This window comes from Pinus tabuliformis, chromosome 1_2 (genome assembly GCF_031772625.1).
Source record: "Pinus tabuliformis cultivar Carrire ecotype Pingquan chromosome 1_2, CPIR1, whole genome shotgun sequence".
Lineage (NCBI taxonomy): Eukaryota > Viridiplantae > Streptophyta > Pinopsida > Pinales > Pinaceae > Pinus > Pinus tabuliformis.
Window position 1 is genome coordinate 839398379 of NC_142298.1, and position 7613 is coordinate 839405991.

The following is a 7613-nucleotide window of genomic DNA, read 5'->3' on the forward strand; positions in this document are numbered from 1 at the left end:
TTATCAGCCTGGTAGTTCGTAACAAACTTGGAAGCGACGGTGCTATATGCACAAGTACTAGCTCTTGCCGCAGGCTGTCACTTGATCGGCTGGCACAAGTCTGCTAGGAGCTTAAGCCAACTTCTATGAGCTCTTAGAAGAAGCTTTTAACTGTGATGGATGGAAGCTAACTCAACAGAGGCTAGTCTATTTGCAGAAAGAAGCTGAAAGCGGAAAAGAAATGCAAACCCTAGAAAACCCTAGTTTTACCAACTAACCTTACTGGTGCAAGAAAAGAGATGAAAGCAGTGGAGATGGATGCCATTGACTCTTGGAAAGGTAAAATGCATGTGACTAAGCTACTTCTGAAGTAAAATCTAGAAAAAACATCTTTTTGCATTTTTGAGTAATTTTACAAAATTATTATGCATGTGCTTTAACTATTTTTGATTGTGCAGAGGTTGATCGGCGAAAGGAAATGGGGTAGGCGCTTGCAGGAGGTTTGGAAGGTGAGAATAGGGCCTAAGGGGTCCCTAACACCCTTCTAGAGAGTTTCACAGGGATTAGATCTCTAAAAATCGCTCACATGAACTTCTACAGGAAGTCTGCAGGGGTTCTACAGGATGTTTTATAGGAAGATCTGAAAGAGGATTTTGGAGGGTTGATGGTGGAAAAACGGTGGGAAAGTGGAAATGGAGGTTGGATGAGGATGAAAAGGGCCTAAGGGGCCCCTAGCACCCTTCCAGAGAGTTTCACAGTGATCAGATCTCGAAAAACCGCTCACGTGAACTTCTACAGGAAGTCTACAGGGGTTCTACAGGATGTTCTATAGGAAGATCTGAAAGAGGATTTTGGAGGGTTGATTGAGGAAAAACGGTGGAAAAGTGGAAATGGAGGTTGGATGAGGATGTGAAGAGGTATAGTACCAGGTGAATGAAGCTAGGGAGTAATGAAGGTGGTTGGATTTGTTCAAGGATGGAGGGAGCAATGTTGCACAAGAATGTAGAAATTAGGTCAAATTGGGAAAGTGTGGAAAATAAAGGGAAGGAATCTTGGATTAGGGGTTGGAGTAGGTGGTATGATGGAGGAAGGATAGACAGGGAGGTATTACAGATGCTCTGCACACTATTTCTCAAAACTGATCGAATAAAGACTAGAAAAACCAAAGATCTAGCTATTTTGACCTACAAAACAGAAATATGATGAAAAGAAGTTTATTGGCAGAAAATCATGCAAGATAACTATGGAAACTAAGCAAGAACATATTCTAAACATGCAAGTACAACTAGTATCAGATTTCCTAACTAAAAATCTAACACTAGCAATTGCATGAAGAGGCAAAAACAATGTTTTTGTGGCAGCAAGGACGCCTTGGTCTCAGCTCATGGTCCCAAGGAGGGAGAGGTGAGATCAAGGGTTGCTTGATGGCCTTTTTCGAATATATTTTCTATTACCAAGCTATCAAATCAATTTGAAGCATGAAAAACTATTTTAATAATAAAAAACAACCTAAGTAGCAAAGCAAGAATTTAACCTGAATAACATAAATTATTCTAGGAATGCAGCAAAGACACATAAAAGTGCACAAAGGAGGTACTGGCACTTGGGTTGGGCCCAACCCCAAGAGCTACAGCCTCCTAAGGAAGATCAGAGCTGGTGCAAAGCTGGATTCATCTTTATCGATAAAAAAATAATAGTTACATCCCAAAAACTGTCTACAAGAAAAAGCTCGAAAATGTGCTGATACAGAGCTGCACTAAAGTGCTAACCTACTGACTAAAATCTAACTACAATCTAACTAAAATCTGACTAAAAACTGACTAACTGAACTAAGGCCCTAAGCCTTCTTATTTATACAAATTGAGGACCCCAACAACCCTCCTAAACTTTCGGAACTCGGCTACCAAAACTTGCAGTTAACAGTAGTTCTACTTGACTTGCTTGGCTGCCCCTTGTGCTCCGAGTTTTTGATGGAGAATTTGAGGTAAGGGCTCATAAATGAAGGGGAGACCTTCCTACAAATCCTCTCCCTTGTTCTTCCATGAATTTGGCTGCCAAGTGCTCATTAAACCTTTGATTTTGTCTCAAAATTGACCAAAAAAACTGCATAAAGCACACATTAGACTTGTTGGCATAATGACTAACCGAGTTCACTCTATTAGCATAAATATAATAAAAAACATGCAATAAACTAATGAGAATGGTGGATTAAGTCGAATTAGGAGGTTGAATGAGCCCATATAATTACTCATTTCTGGGGCTCATCAGGTGGTTCGACTCTTGATAAGATGTTGTCTCTTAAGCTCATAATCTTCATTGTTGGTTGTATTGGAAGTCACAAGGTTGGACAGTCCAACGCTGTTTACCTAGTACTCGTCTATTAAATTCAAGGGTTTGTCTGTCGTTTAGAACTGTAGAGTCTAAATACCCTTTGAGGAATTTGTGGTCTGGAATTCTTAGTTTTCCTTATAAGCATGATATCGGTATAGACCTTGCTTTTCCCTTCAGGAAAGGGGTTAGGTCTGGTTTCACCAGTTGTCAGGCTTGAACAGACTGCTCCTCCCGTTGCTAGGTTTTGCTGTTCTGCTTGCCCGAAATGTTAAAATATATAAGATTACACTCTGTTTTGTAACTGCATCTTAGGCGTGCATTCAAGGTTTTTGTTTTTTATAATCTATCTCTATGCTTACTCTGGTGCATAATGTTTTCTTAAGTTCGTAATTCTGTTAAGTTTGTAATTCTGTTATGGATGTATAAAAACTAATTGAAATTAATGAAAAAGGGTGATGAATGGGTTCATGGGTAAAGAATTCCATCATATATTCATACTCTTAGTCATCTTATTTATTACTCTGCATACAAAGCTGCTATGACCAAGTTGGATAGGTTCTGAGAAGGTAAAATGTCAATTTCAGACCATTATATACTATTGTTTTTGAATGTTATAGTTATTGTTACATGGTTATATAATTAGTGGTGGTTGGAAACTGACAATATGTTTGGACGAAGGCGCAAAACTTTATAGTGAAACCTGTGAAGGTCTTAGATGTAGGGCAACTGAGGAATTATATGGATAGTGTCAGAGACCCAGCTATTCACCTATGGTAAAACATATAAATAAAAAAAATTTCATTTACATTACATTGTGTATTACTACGGAAATGAAATCAATCAGTTCGACAATTCTATTCATACCTTGGAATCCAGGTTACGGATTAATTATCTGGGTTAACCTTTTACGGATGGTGTACCATACCCATGTGACCCGTAATTGCATCGTCATTGGAGTTCACCCATATCGTGTTGTTTTACGTTTGCAGTGTTTGTGATTTACAGTTGTCTTCTCTATCTCATGCCCAACAGAATACCTTATCCTGTATGATGATCTTTTTTTCCAGTTTTGGATTTAATGCCCTGCTCTGCCATGGTACGTGGCATGAGTAGGGTCTACCCACTGCAGTTTATGCTCCTCGACCCTAACGTTGCATCAACGGAGGAGGATTAGTGTGAAGATCCAATGGTCCTGTTTAACTCAGGTCATAATCAAGCTAGCTCTCATTTGCTTTATCGCATTTTCCATTTTCATTCTCGGGCTTCCACTCTGTGTTTCTCCATGCTCTCTACGGTGTTGGTGTTACCGTTAGCCCAGGGCTGAGGACACGATGCATGGTCTCAGTTATAGGGTTAGAGTCTCTCTTCCGTTGCGGATTCCGGCTGAGGGCAAGGTAACCCTTTTTTATTATTTGACCCTATGTTCTGTTATTTGTTTTCATCGTTTTCATTTCTTATTGCTAATTGCAAATGTGGTGTCTCTACAGGGTCATCTCCAGAGGATCAGGGAATTACCTGTTAAGGCAGTGTGATGAACTTCCAACCAGATTTCCTCGCTCGGTATGATCCGGGTAAGAAGCTTCCACTGTTTTCTGGTTGTCCGGATCTGGGTGGTTCGAATCTTCATGAGATGTTGTCTCTTAGGCTCATAATCTTCATTGTTGGTTGTATTGGAAGTCGCAAGGCTGGACAGTCTAGTGTTGTTTTCGTGGTACTCCTCTGTTAAATTCAAGGGTTTGTCTGTTTTTTAGAACTGTAGAGTCTAAATACCCTTTGAGGAATTTGTAGTCTATAATTCTTAGTTTTCATTATAAGCACGATATCGGTATAGAACTTGCTTTTCCCTTCAGGAAAAGGGTTAGGTCTAGTTTCACTAGTTGTCAGGCTTGAGCGCGCGGCTCCTCCTATCGCTAGGTTTTGTTGTTCTGCTTGCCCAAAATGTTAAAATATTTAAGAGTACACTCTGTTTTGTAACTTCACGGTTTCCTATCTTAGCTGCGCATTCAAGGTTTTTCCCTTGTATAATTTATCTCTATGCTTACTCTGGTGCATAATGTTTTCTTAAGTTTGTAATTCTGTTAAGTTTGTAATTATGTTATGGATGTATAAAAACTAATTGAAATTAAGGAAAAAAGGTGATGAATGGGTTCGTGGGTAAAGAATTCCATTATACATTCAAACTCTTAGTCATCTTATTTATTGCTCTGCATACAGAGCTGCTATGACCAAGTTGGATAGGTTCTAAGCTAGTAAAATGCCAATTTCAGACCATTATATACCGCTGTTTTCGAATGTTATAGTTATTGTTACATGGTTATATAATTAGTGGTGGCTGGAAACCGACGAGATGTCTGGACGAAGGCACAGAAGACTTTATAGTGAAACTTGTGTTCAAGTCTCAGATGTAGGGCGGCTGAGGAATTATATGGATAGTGTCAGAGACCCAGCTATTCACCTATGGTAAAACATATAAAAAAATAAAAAAATCATTTACATTACATTGTGTATTACTATGGAAATGACATCAATCAGTTCGACAATTCTATTCATAACTTGGAATCCATGTTAGGGATTAATTGTCTGAGTTAACCTTTTACGGATGGTGTACCATACCCATGTGACTCGTAATTGCATCGTCATTGGAGTTTGCCCACATCATGTTGTTTTACGTTTGCAGTGTTTATGATTTACAGTTATCTTCTCTATCTCATGCCCAGCAGATTATCTTATCTTGTATGATGTTTTTTTTTTTTCTCCAGTTTTGGCATTAATGCCCTGCTCTTCCATGGTACATGGAACGAGCAGTGTCTACCCACTACATTTTATGCTCCTCGACCCCAACGTTGTATCGACGGTTGAGGATTAGTGTTAATATCCAATGGTCCGGTTTAACTTAGGTCATAATCAAGCTAGCTCTCGGATGCTTTATCGCATTTTCCATTTTCGTTCCTAGGCTTCCGCTCTATATTTCTCGATGCTCTCCGCGGTGCCAGTGCTATCGTCAGCCTAGGGCCGAGGACTCGATGCCTGGTCTCAATTACAGGGTTATAGTTTCTCTTCCGCTGTGGATTCTGGGTGAGGGCAGGGTAACCCTATTTCTGTTATTTTTTTTCATCGTTTTCATTTCTTATTGCTAATTGCAAATGTGGTATCTCTACCGGATCATCTCCAGAGGAACCGGGAATTACCTATCAAGGTAGTGTCATGAAATTCCAACCATATTTCGTCGCTCAGTATGATCCGGGTAAGAAGCTTCCACTGCTTTCTGGTTGTCCAGATCTAGGTGGTTTGACTCTTGATTAGATGTTGTCTCTTAGGCTCATAATCTTCATTGTTGGTTTTATGGGAAGTCGAAAGGCTGGACAGTCCAGCGTTGTTTGCCTAGTACTCATCTATTAAATTCAAGGGGTTGTCTGTCGTTTAGAACTGTACAGTCTAAATACCCTTTTAGGAATTTGTTGTCTGGAATTCTTAGTTTTCATTATAAGCACGATATCAGTATATACCTTGCTTTTCCCTTCAGGAAAAGGGTTAGGTCTGGTTTCACCAGTTGTCAGGCTTGAGCGGACTACTCCTCCTGTCGCTAGGTTTTGTTGTTCTGCTTGCCCGAAATGTTAAAATATTTAGGATTACACTCTATTTTGTAACTGCATGGTTTCCTATCTTAGGCGTGAATTCAAGGGTTTCCGCTTGTATAATTTATCTCCGTGCTTACTCTGGTGCACAATGTTTTCTTAAGTTTGTAATTCTGTTATGGATGTATAAAAACTAATTGAAATTAAGGAAAAAAGGTGACGAATGGGTTCGTGGGTAAATAATTCCATCATACATTCATACTCTTAGTCATATTATTTATTTCTTTGCATACAGAGCTGCTATGACCAAGTTGGATAGGTTATGAGCAGGTAAAATGCCAATTTTAGGCCATTATATACTGTTGTTTTCGAATGTTATAGTTATTGTTACATGGTTATATAATTAGTGGTGGCTGGAAACCGACGAGATGTTTGGACGAAGGTGCAGAAGACTTTATAGTGAAACCTGTGAAGGTCTCAGATTTAGGGCGACTGAGGAATTATATGGATAGCATCAGAGACCCAGCTATTCACCTATGGTAAAACATATAAAATAAAATAAAAAATCCATTTACATTACATTGTGTATTACTACGGAAATGACATCAATCAGTTCAACAATTCTATTCATACCTTGGAATCCGGGTTACAGATTAATTGTCTACCCACTGCAGTTTATGCTCCTCGACCCTAACGTTGCATTGACGAAGGAGGATTAGTGTGAAGATCCAACGGTTCGGTTTAACTCAGGTCAGAATCAAGCTAGCTCTCGATTGCTTTATCACATTTTCCATTTTCAGTCTCGAGCTTCCACTCTATCTTTCTCCATCTCTACGGTGCCGATGTTACTGTTAGCCTAGGGCCGAGGACTCGATGCACGGTCTCAGTTACAGTGTTAGAGTCTCTCTTCTCCTGTAGATTTCGGGTGAGGGAAGGGTAACCCTGTTTTATTATTTGACCCTATGTTGGGTTATTTGTTCTCATCATTTTCATTTCTTATTGCTAATTGCAAATGTGGTGTCTCTACAGGTTCATCTCCAGAGGAACCGTGAATTACCTGTCAAGGAAGTGTGATGAACTTCCAACCAGATTTTCTCACTTGGTATGATTCGGGTAAGAAGCTTCCACTATTTTCTGGTTGTCCGGATCTGTGTGGTTCGACTCTTGATGAGATGTTGTCTCTTAGGCTCATAATCTTCATTGTTGGTTGGATGGGAAGTCGCAAGGCTGGACAGTCTAGCGCTGTTTTCGTGGTACTCCTATGTTAAATTCAAGGGTTTGTCTGTTGTTTAGAACTGTAGAGTCTAAATACCCTTTGAGGAATTTGTAGTCTATAATTCTTAGTTTTCATTATAAGCATGATGTCGGTATAGAACTTGCTTTTCCCTTCAGGAAAAGGGTTAGGTCTAGTTTCACCAGTTGTCAGGCTTGAGCGCGCTGCTCCTCCTATCGCCAGGTTTTGCTGTTCTGCTTGCCCAAAATGTTAAAATATTTAAGAGTACACTCTGTTTTGTAACTGCACGGTTTCCTATCTTAGCCGCGCATTCAAGGTTTTTCCCTTGTATAATTTATATCTATGCTTACTCTGGTGCATGATGTTTTCTTAAGTTTGTAATTATGTTATGGATGTATAAAAACTAATTGAAATTAAGGAAAAAAGGTGATGAATGGGTTCGTGGGTAAAGAATTCCATCATACATTCAAACTCTTAGTCATCTTATTTATTGC